This window comes from Pecten maximus, chromosome 6, assembly GCF_902652985.1.
Source record: "Pecten maximus chromosome 6, xPecMax1.1, whole genome shotgun sequence".
NCBI classification, from domain to species: Eukaryota; Metazoa; Mollusca; class Bivalvia; order Pectinida; family Pectinidae; genus Pecten; species Pecten maximus.
In genome coordinates, this window is record NC_047020.1 from 45255739 (window position 1) to 45274601 (window position 18863).

At 39.6% G+C, this 18863-nt stretch overlaps 1 protein-coding gene across 1 annotated transcript in view; it reads left to right on the forward strand.

The window, feature by feature from the left end:
- Positions 1-3967: 3967 nt before the first annotated feature.
- The window catches only part of LOC117329882 (protocadherin beta-2-like), an 89482-nt gene continuing 74586 nt past the window's right edge, over positions 3968-18863 (forward strand). Inside the window, exon 1 of the mRNA XM_033888090.1 lies at positions 3968-4304. The gene's annotated coding sequence lies outside the window, so the exon portion shown is untranslated. The remainder of the gene's footprint in view (positions 4305-18863) is intronic.

Consider the following 18863-nt stretch of genomic DNA (forward strand, 5'->3'; position numbering starts at 1 on the left):
TACACTGTCGGAACCCGTACAGGAAACTCTGGATAGTGTATCCTCTTCCGAGTTCCGGACAGCTGGTGTGGTTCAATATTTAATGGATCCTTGGTCACACCTCAACAGAAACCAACCAGATAAACAGTATTTTACACCACACTCACCTCACCAGAAATCTTACACGTTGGCAATATTGTTCATTTCAACTGACGAAAGGTTTATTACCAGACCCAAACCTATGTGTATGGTACTGATTCCATTGTTATTCAAAGTATTTCTCTCCCGCCGACAGCTTCAGCGCCTGCCAAAAATCAGGCTTTACGGAAAAAGAACATTTCCCCAGCTTCATTAAAGAAACATTCTGAAGTTTATGTACCTAGTTTTTGTTTTAAAGATTATCCAAAAATAACCGACATTGTATGTTGGAATTCTCTCAGCATAATGGAACGTTATTTTATTTTGATAATGGCCGTCTTTATAAAATCTCCAAATCAATGAAATGCAATTCCAAATCTCTTTAAGTGTTGTAAGGCCGTTGAAGGAACCAACTGTAAAAGGCATTTCATTAACAATATGGTAAATTCTCTCCTGGTTTTAACCGCTATACAAATTGTTCCATGTACATGTGTTCATCATAGTTTCCGGATAAAGTGAATTAGTTGGATCGGTTACTACACTGCCGCTGTGAGGAATGTAACACAATGAGATTGTCCCTTATCGGAACATTCTAAGTCGAGAAAACGCTGTCGTAACTAACTTAATATCCGGACCGTCACTCAGATAGACACACTTACTTGATCAATTTCTAATTTGCAATCCGTTATATTCGGAGTACAGGGAGCGGTTGTCTTCATTGTACCAACGTCAACGTAGGCAAACAAAAATTCAGCCAATTCTTATACAACTCTTTAAAGAAAGTGTAATTGTTGGAATTTGCCATGTATTACCATTAGATACTAAATAAATTGATCACCTCGGAGGACCAGCACCATTTTTGTATAAATATTTAATTTTTGTTTTATTCCAACTCCGGGTAAGGACAGTGAATTTCTGTTGTATTGGTGAATTATTTACATCTGTGTGTCTAACTAAAAGTATACTTATATAAATTACCATGTTGTGCAGGCCAAACGAAGGATATCGGAAAAGTCAACAGTACATTGATACTGAACCTGTTACAGATGTACACATTGACCCTAACCCTTCCCCGACGGACACTTCCCACGTAGGAAGTCGCACTCGTAGAATACTACCGTCATGCCGTATTTCTTTCTGTTGATTCGTGTAGCGATAATTTCTCTTCAGTTATTCGATAAGCACCTGCTAAATAAACCAGAAATTATAGGTTCGATCCCTAGATGAGTCATTCACTTCCGGTATACTGACATATTGACTTCCGGTTTGTGTGGGTTGTTCTGTATCGAGATTTATTCAATTGATTGTCACTTTTTTTCATCAGAGACACGATGGTGTCCACCGATACATATCATAGCTGTGCTGCACTGAAATGCTGTCATTTTGCAGTCATAGCGTAACCTCTGTTTTCCTTCTCATGAAAATGACCTTTGACCCCAGAATATAGTGTAACAGAGCGCAGGATTAGTTAAATTTTAATCACTGCCTCCGCTAGGGATCGAACCCGGGACCTCTGGCTTACTAGCCTTACTCTCAACCGATTGAGCTAAAGAGAAGATCTCTCTAGCCGAGCGGTATATTGCGGCTAGTATTTACCAGGGTTACATACTCCCCCTCCAGGAAAGAACTCGTCCTCGAGTTTCCAGGAGTAACAGCGATGCTTTCGCAAGCAGCGATGAGTATCATTTCCGAGTCCCTACATGGGCGCCAACGTAACAGAGCGCAGGATTAATTAAATTTAAATCACTGCCTCCGCTAGGGATCGAACCTGGGACCCCTGGCTTACTAGCCTTACTCTCAACCGATTGAGCTAAAGAGAAGATCTCTATAAGAGCGGTATATTGCGGCTAGTATTTACCAGGGTTACAATAGTAAGGGTAATTTAAACAAATAAAAACAAGGAAATATATGTTTATTCTTAAATGGATTATTTTTAAATCGGAATTTGCTGTCGTTTCACAAATATATAGTATTTTAGTAGTTGTCATAAGTTTTTATTTTTGCGTGATCACCGAAAAACGTAACGAGCAGGAACTGTATGGTAACATACCATTGTATGTGGTACTTATTTGATAATATATTTTACCTTTATCATCGGACAGACCGTATTTCGAGAGAATGTTCTGGTGACTTATAAGGAGCCAGATATGATGTTAATTTCCCTGAACAACAACTTAACCATAAAACTAGACTCGGTCTCACACTTAGTAACGTGGTTACGTTTATCTATTTCTCTCGAAAGCTCAGACAATCCCAGAATCTTCTAGTGCAAAATTTCTTTAAATAGAATCACAAATAATTCCATTGTGTCAATGTCATACAACAGTATGCTCAATACGGAATTCGTAAACCGCACCATATAGTTATCTAAACAGCTTCAACAGTTCCAATGGCAGAACACGACAGACTCGCACTTAAAATCCATATAATTTGTAGTTTATATGTCAACAAGATATTGTTTTTGTGAACATAACCACATATTTCCCCTTCTCCTTTACAATGCATTGATTTGTATGCATTTCCTTGTTATTTGACCAGTAGGTCAAGGTCGAACTTAACATTGTCAGTATTATTAGATAATACCACTTTGACCTTTGACCCTGATATTACGGTAGCGCTTAGTCTTGAGGGGAGTGAGATAACTGGTTTGCCGATTGTCAGTATAATGTGACCAAGTGGTGTGTCCTGCTGGGTGTCTTCGTCAGTATTTTTCGGTGAGGTAGCAATCAAAAGTCGGCATTAGTTCCGCGCTATCACATGGAGACAAACACAAAAATACCGCAGCCTCCAAAAAATAAACAACAACAACAACAACAACACACATACATCATAAGCATGCATCTGGCAGACATGGGAGGCTGTCTTTAAATGACCATAGTTGTTGATATGACGTTGGACAATACCAAACCAGCCAGGTAGGACGATTTCTGTCGGAGATATATCTTTGTATCCGTATCTCGTTTTCTGATCAGATTTAGTAGATATGAATAATTAATTTTGATTCTTTATTTACATATTAGTCAGCAATCCGCATGGTAATTCCCCCATATTGCTTGCATCTGTGACTGTAGTTGGCTTTTAACGAAATCTCGGTTTTGAAGATTTCGCTTTGATGGAATATCCATTAATTTATATTGAATAAAAAAATTGCGGGAAATGCTGATATTTAAATGCCATCATTTTTCTGAAATGGTCTGTCATAGATCGACGAAAAGTCAAACGCTAACATCTGATAGCTTTAATGCAATGGGTAATTTGGTTCCGTAGAACACGGGTTCAAAGGGAGATATCAGTTTGATATTTCGCTTTGAGACCCTAGAATAGGTTAAGTTCAGTGAGTGGGGATTGAGTATATTACGCAATTAAACGGAATAACATGTAAATGTCTGTCGTTTAGGAGTGCCGCATGGATTATGGTATCAGACTTTCATTTCATTGCAATTTCTTTAATTTAAAATCGCATATCTGGAAACAATATCCATTTATATTGATAGATCGGCTATCCGAAGTCCCGGTCTGGTTCGGTCGGTATCTGGACTACAGCCCACGGATAACGATGTATACTTTACCTAATCCATGGACACGACATGGACACGATATGGCCAGGCTGATTGCGTTTCTATTTCTGTCCAACGATGATTCTCTGGGTTTATTACGGAGTTGTGAGTACGCGCGCTCCACAGCGGATTGGTAGTATCCGACCCAACAGCTCCAAGAACACTCAGTATTACTTGTACAAGATACAAAATAACTCGGACAGGTTTGATTGATGTCTCGTGTCGTCCACGTGATCAAGACTTGTCAATCACTCAGTGGTTTGAATATCGGAATCACTAATCCATGACCATATCTATCATTCAAAGACTTGCCATGGTATCAGCGTAAATGTCGTATTGGACGTGGTAAAGGATTTGTTCCAAACAAGCTCTTAAAATATAGATCTGAACAATTGACAAACTGTGCTGTGCTGTTCAACAACGACCCTTAGAGAGGACGGATGGTTTGGTGTTTTTAAAACTACAAATGTTTTTAGTGCTGAGCATGGACTCTCTTGGGCGAACATGTCTTAAATGGAATGCCAAATCTGTTCTAAACAATACAAGTTGTTCGATTGCTCGCCTGGGAGTCAGCAACGAGGAAATCTATATACCGGCCTCGTGCTCACGCGCAGCTGACATAGTTTACAGGTATGTACAGGTAGCATGTTATGGATCATAAGATCGCACTCAAAACTGTGTTCTCTGAGGTGACGCAATAATGTGTTTTTAATGGTTTGGGAAATGCATTTGTTTTGTTTGTCGATATTTAATGAAATAATTAAACAATATACTGGTGATTAGGTTTGGACTTTAAAAGCAATTGTAAAAGTTCAAATCCACGTATTTATTGATTTCGTATCATTCAAGCCATTCTATCATCCTCTTGAAATCATTTAACATATTTTCTCATATTACGGGAACCCGTGGCGTAATCAAGAATGACTAATTGCCGAGATGACAGCTCCAGTACGGCGAAGTAACGTCATGCCCACAGTTTGACAGATTAACAATTTATTTTCATTAGCAGATGAAATATGAAAAATTACAGAATTATTTTCAGATTTACACCAGTTTGTCTAAGTCCTGGCAATAACATCGATATATTCCCCACGCACTATCCACATCCTCGTCTTTTCACCGTATGAGGAGGAAGCTAAACTCGATTTAAAATTTGAACAAACGCTTCCTCCATCTTTTATGAATTCCCTCTCCTACCGTTTCTAATTAAACCACTTAATGTGTTCTACACTGGGAATTTAAACTGTTAAACTTATCCGTACCAAAATATACTCCAGCTCCATAGTGTGAATATACTCGGCACTCATATCCACTTCAAATCGTTAAAGAAAGAGAAATTTTATCAGTTGGCTTGCAAGCAAGTGCGTGTTTATTTCTTCATTAGAGAAAACAAATATGAATCATATATCTGTTTTTCCTACTATTTTTACACTCTCTTTTGAGTTTATTTACAGCAAAGATGTATTGCAGAAGAAAGATATTGGGTAATTGGCAGTAGTTAAGGACCGTTTCTGTCAAACGAGTCGAGTTTAATCTTTCTACGAACGATGTTAGAGTATATGTTTTAGTGTAGCACACAATACAATACTAAGATTTACAGCGCTACATAACCTCCCGAGAAGTAGCGTTTTGATGGGTAATCGTCTAGAATTCCAAGTCCGTCTGTGTACTTCGTAACTCATTTGGATTAATGTCATGTTGTTGTGTTGAGTATGGTAACTAGTTTTTTTTCACGGCCAACGGTTGTGATTGAAGATGTGTATTTATCAGTCTGAGAGAATTACAGTATTATCAGAGGCACGTGACAAAGGTAAGATATGTCCATCGATCTGATCTAGCCTAATAAGCTTTTGTAACTACAGGTGTCAACGAAACATGTCACATGTCAGCATTCTTCTGTCCCACCTCTCCCTCATTTTCCCAATTTTGTTTGTTTTCTTGGTGCCCCCCATTTTGCATATGTTTCCCTTTTCTCATAGCCATCTGCTCCATCTAAACTCCCCTCTCCTTCTAAGTATCCCGTAACCCTCCCCACGCATATTATTTCTCTTTGGCTGGTATTCCTCTCAGCCTTTATTAATTTTCGTTTCTCTTTGCCACCCACACCCCAATTCCCCCTCCCAAACCCGTTTTCGGCCCTATGTACCTGGCGACCTCGGGTCGATATCCAATCATAAGAAGGGATGTGAGATGATGTCATGTTATTTGGTTCCAATATCGATATGCACATCTGAGGCGCACATTGAAAAAAGAAAGAAACACATGCTCGACCATGGCATATTTATATAACCAGACAGATTGATTAATGGAAAGTTTATCTCCGAAATTGAGACAGAAAATATTGGTCTGAACTAAATAAAGTCAATATGTCGTTTCCGGTTAGTGTTTTATTACTTCCGGTGACAATCTTTGCTATCGCTCTCAAGCATTCAAGCATATTTTGTCTGTATTTACACTGCGGAATATTTTGCATGTCCTAAACCAATATCAGAAGATTGGAAAATGCCCCGAGCAGGTCGTGTTTTCACCAAGGATACAACTGAATATTGCGTTTAATGGGAAGATGCAGATGGAAAATATGTTCCAGAATGTCCTCGACACTCTCAAAGGTCATCGACACCCGTCAAGGTCATCGCCCAGGAAGCACGCAATAATTACCAGAATTTATCGTTATCGTGTATGTCGTGGAGGCGAATTAGTATTATCTGTGTAATAATAACTTACTAAGACTTTGGTTTCATTACCACTGAGCGTTTCGCTAAATTGAACTTTTAACTTCCGTCTACACTTTTCCGGTACGATGTACATGGATTACTCAAGAAAAACCACTTTAGTGCAATTCTGTGCAGTATTGAGAATGAGTTTCCAAAAATTTGCCCTAAATTGCATTATTTGTGAACTTCTGATGGTTTTGTCAGAATTAAAAAAAGAGAAATTGATTTTGACAAGCTATAATTACATGCTAAAACTGAAAATAGTCATTCAACTTCAACCCGCATGCTACAATTGGGTAATTAGACTGAAGTATAAAAGCCGTGCCTTTGTCAGGTACAAAATCCCTATGGAGCCGTACGATACTTCAAATACATTGCAGAGTTCACTTTTAAGTATGATATGAATATGGTAAAATTCTTCCAGTCAAAAATCTGTATTTTTCAATTGAACATCGCCATATTTCTTAATAATTTATTGCACTCTTTCGCCTTCAATTGTTTATTGATTTTAGGAATGAAATAAATAATCCCAGACTCTTTTGATTCTTTATGCTGAAGCATATTTTGGATCGTTTGAACGTTCACATCAGAGTCGATATGATTTACCGTCCATTTTGAAGGTATTTCCTTTGTCTGAAGGTTGCGTTTCCCATTTAATGTCTGCTGTTATGCTGTTCATTCTACAGGCTTCACATGTGCATGGTCAATGGCCTTGCGCGAGCCTTGGTGGTCTGCACGTGTACGTTTACTACGACTTAAAACCCATGTCTTTGATTGATAATTGGTTTCCTTCCTAGATCTGAGCTTTACCAACAAGCGTTCAGATGATCAGTTCATCAAACAAGCGTCTACACCACCATGCTCTGTCTGCGTATATAATGATGAATCCATCTGGTCTACATTCCTCGAACATTACCGTTCCTGTAGATTTACGTCCAATTTTTCACCGATTGTGTCTCAATTAAGCTATACCAGGGATTACATTGAACAATCCCTTTGTTTGCCAATCCACATATCGACTCAGTGTTTTTTGGCGGGCAGTGTTTTTGATGTCGAATCTTTTTAAATTTTATTTTACAACAATTGCAAACGTTATACCAGCTTATGTTAACAACGCTTTTTGGTCCGGATTGACGCGCGCGAGTTATCTTACTGTGGCAGGAAACCTGGAGTACCCGGAGAAAAAAAACCCACGTACATTATTGTAGGCAGGTGACCCCAAAAAATTCACGACCTATCGGGGAATCGAACAACGGCCGCCTAGCTAGATGAAAGGCCAACCACGTCCCATATTCCGTTAAAAAGTAAACACGTTACCACTTTGGCGCTATTTAATTATTGATATTAGTATCAAACAGTAAACACGTTACCGATGTGTCGCTATTTAATTACCAACATCAGTATCAAACAGTTTAATTACCAACATCAGTATCAAACAGTAAACACGTTACCACTGTGGCGCTTTTCGTTTGCCAGCAACAGTATCAAACATGAACTAAATGATTGGCTAAACCTCTGAACACCAATTTTTAGGTCACCTGAGACAAAGTCTCAAGTGACCTATTCTAATCCCCTTTTGTCCGTCGTCGTGCGTCGTGCGTCGTCCGTCGTGCGTCGTCCGTCGTCCGTCGTGCGTCGTGCGTCCGTAAACAATTCACATTTTCAACTTCTTCTCCAAAACCCACAAACCAAATTCTATGAAATTTGGCAGACAGCTTCTATGGCTAAAGGTCAACCAAAATTGTAAATTATATGGTCCCCACCCCTAGGGGCCTGAGGGGCGGGGCCAAAAAGGGTCAAATTGACTAAAACTTCAAAAATCTTCTTCTCTACTCTCAGATATGCTGGAATCAAACACTCTTCATAGATGGAAGGGTCTTAAGGTGCTTTACCAAAATTGTAAACTTCATGACCCAGGGGTTTCACGTTTGCCCCTGGGGAGGGGCTAAACTTTACTATAGTTTATATAGGGAAATCACATTTTTGAATTTAATTTATTTTATTTCTATTGGAATTCATTCTAATTTTGTAAACATTGTCAGCATGGGATGACAGTTTGATGACATGCACATGTTGGCCCTGACTGACCCCCAGGGGCTGATGGGCGGGGCTAAAAAGGGCCAAATTGACTAAAACTTCAAAAATCTTCTTCTCTACTCTCAGATATGCTGGAATCAAACACTCTTCATAGATGGAAGGGTCTTAAGTTGCTTTACCAAAATTGTAAATTTCATGACCCAGAGGTTTCACGTTTGCCCCTAGGGAGGGGCTAAACTTTACTATAGTTTATATAGGGAAATCACGTTTTTGACTGAATTTATTTTATTTTTATTGGAATTCATTCTAATTTTGTAAACATTGTCAGCATGAGATGACAGTTTGATGGCATGCACATGTTGGCCCTGACTGACCCCCAGGGGCTGATGGGCGGGGCTAAAAAGGGCCAAATTGACTAAAACTTCAAATATCTTCTTCTCTACTCTCAGATATGCTGGAATCAAATACACTTCATAGATGGCTGGGTTTGAAGGTTCTTTACCAAAATTGTGAATTTAGGACCCTGGGGTCTCAAGTTTGCCCCTGGGGTGGGGCTAAACTTTACTATAGTTTATATAGGGAAATCACATTTTTGACTTTTATTTCTATTGGAATTCATTCTTATTTTGTAAACATTGTCACCATTGTGTTACTATAGTTTATATAGGGAAATCACATTTTTGACTGATTTGTTTTGATTTCTATTGGAATTCAAAAAGGTTCATTTAAATAAACTGAAATATTTCAAATCTCAGGTGACCGTTAAGGCCCATGGGCCTCTTGTTATATTTATGTCAATTGATTGTCGTTATATACATATGAAACCTAAAACACCAGAGAATGCGCCAAACAGTATTACTCTACTGTGATGTAGATAAAAACATCCAATATTTTCACCAGGTGTTGGACCTCTTTCGGGCTGGTTTGATATTAATCATGTTGTATCTAGCAAGCAAGATTTTAAAACTCAGCATTCAACTGAAAACACAATGCATATATATCCATCGTCGATGGTAACATTATATAAAGTAATTTGATATTTTTGATAATAGAGTTCAGATTTTTTAAAGAATTTTAACAGTTCCATATAATGCACGTGTGAAATGCCTTGCTATAGGTACGAGGAACAAAATGACCTTTTTGTAGAAAAAAAACACGACACCTGTGTGGTGTGGGAAAAATCAGCGAAAACGGAAAATCTTGAGGTACGGTAGATGACGTTATGACGAGAACGGAAGCTACCTTCCCCGGAAGCCACAAGCAGGACCGGATGTTTGGTTTGTGTTTTAGATGATTTTTATAGTTAACTAATCACAGATAGCACTCTGTATTGTACAAACAAAACTTCCATGATGTGCAGCTAACAAATGTATAATATACAGTTTAAAGGACTTACGAGATAATTGAACGTTTTAAATATTTCAGAAATAATAAAATTATGAAATACAGAAACTCCAAAAAGTTTAAATATTTGTATAAACTGAACGTGAAAACCATAATTTTGCAAGTGCTTTATAAATTGATTATATCATTTATAGAAAAAAAAAGTAATTTGAACATTTTTGAAGTTACGTTGTGTTTCATTCGGCCCACTTCCCTGTTGTACTAGTTCCGGACTAGTCTCCTAGACGGATCAGCGCATTTCTAATCATTTTCCAAATTGTTTAAATCTAATAATCGAAAATTATGGGGGAAGGAACCGAATTTTTCCGAGAATAATCTGAACGGTTCTGTCGTAAAATCTGTTACACAATGATGTTCTTCTTCCGTATCTAAATCTTTAACACATCGTGACGTCACTTTGAGTAGACAATACCAATACAGTTTATATTGAACTGAAGATATTTTAACTGGCATACATGGCATCTACACGAAATCTACACATAATTCATCAACAATTTCTACAATTTAGTAAACATCTATAATTTGGGATTTTGTCTTTTCTCCTTAAAACCATATTTTCTTCCTACTGTATACTGCCCCACATTTGGCCTGTTGGACGTTCGACTACTGTATACTGCCCCACATTTGGCCTGTTGGACGTTCGACTACTGTATACTGCCCCACATTTGGCCTGTTGGACGTTCGACTCCTGTATACTACCCCACATTTGGCCTGTTGGACGTTCGACTACTGTATACTGCCGCACATTTGGCCTGTTGGACGTTCGACTCCTGTATACTACCCCACATTTGGCCTGTTGGACGTTCGGCTCCTGTATACTGCCCCACATTTGGCCTGTTGGACGTTCGACTCCTGTATACTGCCCCACATTTGGCCTGTTGGACGTTCGACTACTGTATACTGCCTCACATTTGGTCTGTTGTACGTTCGACTACTGTATACTGCCCCACATTTGGCCTGTTGGACGTTCGACTCCTGTATACTGCCCCATATTTGGCCTGTTGGACGTTCGACTACTGTATACTGCCCCACATTTGGCCTGTTGGACGTTCGACTCCTTTATACTGCCCCACATTTGGCCTGTTGGACGTTCGACTCCTTTATACTGCCCCACATTTGGCCTGTTGGGCGTTCGGCTCCTGTATACTGCCTCACATTTGGCCTGTTGGACGTTCGACTCCTGTATACTGCCCCACATTTGGCCTGTTGGACGTTCGTCTCTGTGATGAAGGCTTTTGATTCTGACGATATTGTATGATTTGTAAGAGGCGACTAAATCTTATTGTTTCTTTTAATCGTCTCCCAAGTCACTGACTCAATTTTCACCTTCATCTGATGAGTGTACTTCATGTGAGGAATGCTATGGATTGTGTCCCTTGGCCGTGACATACACACCTCGTATACAATCCATGTGAGGAATGCTATGGATTGTGTCCCTTGGCCGTGACATACACACCTCTTATACAATCCATGTGAGGAATGCTATGGATTGTGTCCCTTGGCCGTGACATACACACCTCTTATACAATCCATGTGAGGAATGCTTTGGATTGTGTCCCTTGGCCGTCACATACACACCTCTTATACAATCCATGTGAGGAATGCTATGGATTGTGTCCCTTGGCCATGACATACACTCCTCGTATACAATCCATGTGAGGAATGCTATGGATTGTGTCCCTTGGCCGTGACATACACACCTCTTATACAATCCATGTGAGGAATGCTATGGATTGTGTCTCCTGGCCGTCACATACACACCTCTAATACAATCCATGTGAGGAATGCTATGGATTTTGTCCCTTGGCCGTCACATACACACCTCGTATACAATCCATGTGAGGAATGCTATGGATTGTGTCCCTTGGCCGTGACATACACACCTCTTATACAATCCATGTGAGGAATGCTATGGATTGTGTCCCTTGGCCGTGACATACACACCTCTTATACAATCCATGTGAGGAATGCTATGGATTGTGTCTCCTGACCGTCACATACACTCCTCGTATACAATCCATGTGAGGAATGCTATGGATTGTGTCCCTTGGCCGTCACATACACACCTCGTATACAATCCATGTGAGGAATGCTATGGATTTTGTCCCTTGGCCGTGACATACACACCTCTTATACAATCCATGTGAGGAATGCTATGGATTGTGTCCCTTGGCCGTGACATACACACCTCTTATACAATCCATGTGAGGAATGCTATGGATTGTGTCTCCTGGCCGTCACATACACTCCTCGTATACAATCCATGTGAGGAATGCTATGGATTGTGTCCCTTGGCCGTGACATACACACCTCTTATACAATCCATGTGAGGAATGCTATGGATTGTGTCTCCTGACCGTCACATACACTCCTCGTATACAATCCATGTGAGGAATGCTATGGATTGTGTCCCTTGGCCGTCACATACACACCTCGTATACAATCCATGTGAGGAATGCTATGGATTGTGTCCCTTGGCCGTCACATACACACCTCGTATACAATCCATGTGAGGAATGCTATGGATTGTGTCCCTTGGCCGTCACATACACACCTCGTATACAATCCATGTGAGGAATGCTATGGATTGTGTCCCTTGGCCGTCACATACACACCTCGTATACAATCCATGTGAGGAATGCTATGGATTGTGTCTCCTGACCGTCACATACACTCCTCGTATACAATCCATGTGAGGAATGCTATGGATTGTGTCCCCTGGCTGTCACATACACTCCTCGTATACAATCCATGTGAGGAATGCTATGGATTGTGTCCCTTGGCCGTGACATACACACCTCTTATACAATCCATGTGAGGAATGCTATGGATTGTGTCTCCTGACCGTCACATACACTCCTCGTATACAATCCATGTGAGGAATGCTATGGATTGTGTCCCTTGGCCGTCACATACACACCTCGTATACAATCCATGTGAGGAATGCTATGGATTGTGTCCCTTGGCCGTCACATACACACCTCGTATACAATCCATGTGAGGAATGCTATGGATTGTGTCCCTTGGCCGTCACATACACACCTCGTATACAATCCATGTGAGGAATGCTATGGATTGTGTCCCTTGGCCGTCACATACACACCTCGTATACAATCCATGTGAGGAATGCTATGGATTGTGTCTCCTGACCGTCACATACACTCCTCGTATACAATCCATGTGAGGAATGCTATGGATTGTGTCCCCTGGCTGTCACATACACACCTCTTAAACGATCCATGTAAGGAATGCTATGGGTTGTGTCCCCTGGTCGTCAAATGCACACCTCTCATACAATCATAATTGGGGTTTTTTTGGGGGGTTTTTTATCATTATTAATATTATTCAATGCTCAGCACTGAGAGGATCACACATGTAAATATAACTGTCAATATCCAGTGTACCGGCGATATGACAGTTCAGTTAACAACACTATAAAACGACACCCACTTGTTCCCATTGACGAAGGCGCAAGCTTTAAATTGCCTTATGTTGACTTGTACAGTGGAACCTCTATAAACCGAACATGCATGGGACATGACTATTTGTTCGGTTTATAGAGGGTTCGGTTTGGAGAAGTTGATCGAAAAATGAACGGTCAAATTCTGGATATAATTGGTAGGACGATGTTTTATTAGAATGCACCCGATTACAAAACGGCACGTACATACTTAGACAATTTGGATTGTCTGAATAATATGCATATTATGAAAGTTAATCAATGTTTATATTGCAGAATATATAAGAAAGGCAAATGACTATAACAATAGTTTTAAACAGTATTTTCACATGTACAACTACACTTTACGATCGGCCTATATTTTGTTACATCCGGTGAAGCTTCGTCATGTGGATGGGGCCAATAGTCCGATACGGAATATTTTACACATCAAATAATATTAAAGGGTGTGAAGATGTTTTGTTTCAATATCAATTACAATTGATCAGATGATACTGGTCGTATTTCCGACATCGCTGTTGTCTAAAAAAAACATCACGGGCTTCTTTACGAAAACAACCCCTTTTGGGCCTCATTTAAATTAAATGCGAAACTCAGGCTTCTAGCTCTACTTGCATTGAGAAGATAAACGAACCGACGCGCTTCAATGAAGTGTGGCATTGTTTCATACTTGTCGTGTTGATTATACACTAGGCCTTCCGTCATAATGCCCCCTTGGGGTATATATTGGATACCTGTACAAATCACCTACGTAGGTCCCGAGACAATAAGGCTTCACACAATACCCGTCACAGTTGTTGTTTCACGGTTGACTGGCCTGACCTCGTGTCATAATCGCTCAGGTAAGACCGGTTTTCAGAAGTAATTTTTGTTATATTTTAACAGGAACAGGACACAAAATCAGTCCGGTGTTCGGAATTCAGAGGGATCGGTATTTGGAAGTTTTTTAATACTATAATAAAGAAGGACCAATTCCGTACAATGACAATTCGTTCGGTATTCAGAGGTGTTCGGTTTTTAGAAGGTTCGGTTTTCGGAAGTTGCACTGTATTTAGCAAAAATGGTTCGTGCCAACAATTCTGGATAAAAACTGGAGACACGACGTCAGTATTTGCTGTCAATCCAGATTATCCGGATTAAGGGACTCGTGTTAGAAAGTTGTTTTATTTTAATGGCTGTAACTTTTATATTACTTATTTTGGTATTTCAATTCCGTATGTTGTTTTCTTTATTATGCGATGCACTTCCGGATCCGGGGATATGGTATAAAGCCGGGAAATGAGAACACGTATTTGAGATATTATAATTTAATCCCTCCACGTCGCATAATCAGCACAGTTGATTAAACAATTATTCTGCTCTGAAATGAAACACACTTTTAAACGAAACTACGTGTAATTCCATTAAATTCCCCACCGGAATAACTTGCAGGTCAGAACTCCTTCCCTTTGTTTGGTGCGAGCGAATTGGTACATCGTTCACTATTTTGATAACCATGGAAACAGTTGTTGTGGAAACTCGCTGTTCATCTGATGGAGTGAAATGTTTCAGTTTAACAGTTACCTGTGTGTCGTCAAAGTACGTACACTGACGTTAGAGTAGTTTACGTTTCAATAAGTTCGTTTGATGATTTTTTTTTCTAATTTGGTCACCAATTCGGTTCCATATACATCTGGCCGTTATACAAAGGAATCGATTTCTGGTTCGAAATAATGTATCTTAAGAGTACATGCTAACTCTAAACTGATATGTACCAGTAGTTAACCCCGCCTCCATTCACAATTCCCTTTCTCCCCTCCCTCATCCCCCTATCATTCTATCTATCTCTCTATTTCATCCTTCCTATATTTTCTCACTCCCCCCTCCCTTTGCCCCCCCCCCCCCCCTCCTCCTCCTCCACCCCCCCGCCCCCCTCCCCCCGCCTTGCCGTTCCCTTAATCGCCTTCCCTCTATCCATCTCGTCTCTCCTGATATGACGATATGGTAATTCTAGTGTAGCCCTAGTCACTAATCTATCGGTAAATACATTATTTATACGAAAAGAAAAAGGACTGTTGTATATTTTTGTATAATTCATACTGAGTTTTGTTACAAATTACCAATTAAGTAAATACAACATGCTCGGAGGCTTCACCAACAATTCACCAAATCCATACAAATCACGCGTAAGCCAATGACTTGCTGTCTAAGGTCCCTCTTTTTGCTGGCCTGTTGTCAAAATCTAGTCAACAGCTCTGACAATGCAGGTAGACTGCACTTATGATCTTGCTAAATGCACTTGTTTTATTTGATTGCAATCTTGACATGGCAAACATGATTTGACAGATTTGTAGGCAGAACGCCCCGATCGTGCCTGATAGGGTTCCCGGATGAACGCCGATCAGACAGGCGGATACAACGACAATATATGCTGAGGAAGTGATCGTATTGAACGAGATTGTGTTTCTATCAAAAGCTGCTGCATTCGTATAGCAAACAATTTTACGTTCTGTAAAACATTCCGAAGAAGAGGTAAGCTCGTGCATGGTAGATGCACAGCGCGTGCATAAAAAGTAAGCGAAGGATGACCATGTCCCTGTATATCATGTTGTCACCATGGCAATACTTACACGTGTACATATTGCTGTCGCCATAGAAACATATACATCTTGTTGTCATGGAAATACTAACGTCTTGGCATTTTGACAACATTTACATCATGTTGTCAATGTGGGAAATCTCTTGTTGTCATCAGGGATCTATGTAAATGACTTTGTCACCATGACAACGTATACATATTGTTATTACCACGACAACATGTACATATTGTTGCCAATATGGCATCTGTTATCGTTACTTTCGCAAATGTACACATTGTCATAATTATGTCAACAACAATCACCATGGCAACAATATAACATATTAGCAACATGTAGAGTTCTTTATCATAATGACAACATAACATATGTATCATTATATCGGTCCCAATGCTTAATGGTGTTTGAATAGCAACGCCAAAAATTGCAGTTATTACCTAGGCAACGCTGATGCCATTTGCGTATATTGTTGTCATTGTTTCCATGGTAACAACACAGCCCCTTCTGCAAGCAATAAACACATCGATACACTATGGAAGTCTGCCAGATCTCTACATGCATTTAAATTAATAGTCACATCAACGCCATGTTCGGTAGATTAAACATTATACAGAGCAAGGGGCCTATATATAACATTATACCGAACCCAGGGCCTATATATATAACCATGTTACGCGTGTTTTCAATTGTTTAAGGATATCACGGTTAATACTACACAAGTGTTCGTCGTCCCGAGAGCACTTCACACACTCCCAAAACATCGAAATCACCGACATCTAGGCAAATAGGCCAATAACATTATAAACAGGTTTTACAGAAAACATTCATTAGATAAACCGTTCTCGTACAAACAACCACCGATCGACAATGTTCTCCTCGGTATTAATAGAGACGGAGTCATTAAAACTAGCTTCTAGAATGAAGGAGGAACTGCTCAAATTCTCTGAACGGCAGACAAGAATTTCGTTTTATGTTTTCAATTAAATGGTTGACGTTCCCGTATGATTTAATTTTCAGACGAGTTGTGTTATCATAAATATAGAAGTATGGAAAATGTTAGAGTCACGTGTTTTGCTTTAGTTTATCTATTTTCTCAAGAAGACGGATTGTCGAGAACGACTGCATAAGGACGATCTAATCCTTGTGTTAAGATTCTAAGTAATTTGAGCCTCTTTATAATTCATTCTTTTAGAAACGAAGATTAGTTTAAGATATATGCCTGGGTTATAAATCAGCATCAGTTGCTTTTCTCGTATCGGGTGTTCACGACCGACAATCATATATCTGGTGCAGAATAGTCATGCCATTAAGTGGGTTGTCGCATATGTCAAAATTTTCCGTTTAAACTTAAATATAAGTTTCGTCTTTAAAATTGGCAATTGGTGATATAGAAGGTAGCATACACGCATAAGAGAACAGCTATTTGTTCAGGATGTTTCAAATAAATTATTACAGAAAGAAAGATATAGAAAAGCACGATAACTCCGTTTGCTTACTTGCTTGTCCATAGATGTTTGTCATCCATAACACTTATCATGTATGGTGATAGGAAGATACTGCCATGCGTTTATGACAGGGCTTTAAACTTCCTTTAAGTAACATATTGATTAAATTGTTAGGCGTTTATTCTTCTTTAAAAAACTTAACCAAGGGAGACATTCTGAAGAAGTTAATCATGAATGGCTAAGCAGACTTTCTGACAAAAAGTAACCAGGATTTGCTAGGGAGATATTCTGAGATTAGATAACCAGGGGTTGCTAGGGAGATATTCTGTCAATAGATAACCAGGGGTTGCTAGGGACATATTCTGACAAAAAGTAACCAGGAGTTGCTAGGGAGATATTCTGACAAAAAGTAAACAGGGGTTGCTAGGGAGATATTCTGACAAAAAGTAACCAGGAGTTGCTAGGGAGATATTCTGACAAAAAGTAACCAGGGGTTACTAGGGAGATATTCTGACAAAAAGTAACCAGGAGTTGCTAGGGAGATATTCTGACAAAAAGTAACCAGGGGTTGCTAGGGAGATATTCTGACAAAAAGTAACCAGGGGTTGCTAGGGAGATATTCTGACAAAAAGGAAACAGAGGTTGCTAGGGAGATATTCTGACAAAAAGGAAACAGGGGTTGCTAGGGAGATATTCTGACAATAGATAACCAGTGGTTGCTAGGGAGATATTGTGACAATAGATAACCAGGGGTTGCTAGGGAAATATTTTGTCAACAGATAACCAGGGTGTGCTAGGGAGATAGTCTGACAATAGATAACCAGGTGTTGCTAGGGAAACATTCTGACAATAGATAACTAGGGGTTGCTAGGGAGATATTCTGACAATAGATAACCAGTGGTTGCTAGGGAGATATTCTGTCAATAGATAACTAGGAGTTGCTAGGGAGATATTCTGTCAATAGATAACCAGTGGTTGCTAGGGAGATATTCTGTCAATAGATAACCAGGGTTGTAGGGATATATTATGTCAACAGATAACCAGGGGTTGCTAGGGTGATATTCTGACAACTGATAGCCAGGGGTTGCTAGGGAGATATTTTGACAAAAGATAACAAGGGGTTGCTAGGGAAACATTCTGACAATAGATAACCAGGGGTTTCTAGGGAGATATTCTGACAATAGAAAACCAGTGGTCGCTAGCGAGATATTCTGTCAATAGATAACTAGGGGTTGCTAGCGAGATATTCTGTCAACAGATAACTAGGTGTTGCTAGGGAGATATTCTGACAATAGATAACCAGGGTTTGCTAGGGAGATATTCTGACAACTGATAACCAGGGGTTGCTAGGGAGATATTCTGACAATTAACCAAGGTTTGCTAGGGAAACATTCTGACAACAGTTAACTAGGAATTGCTAGAAAAAACATTCTGACAATATGTCATGTATATGGTAAACTTTATTCATTTCACAACAATAAAGAAAGAATTTAACCTGGGGTTGTCAGGGAGACATTGACACAATAGGTAACCAGGGGTTGTCAGGGAGACAT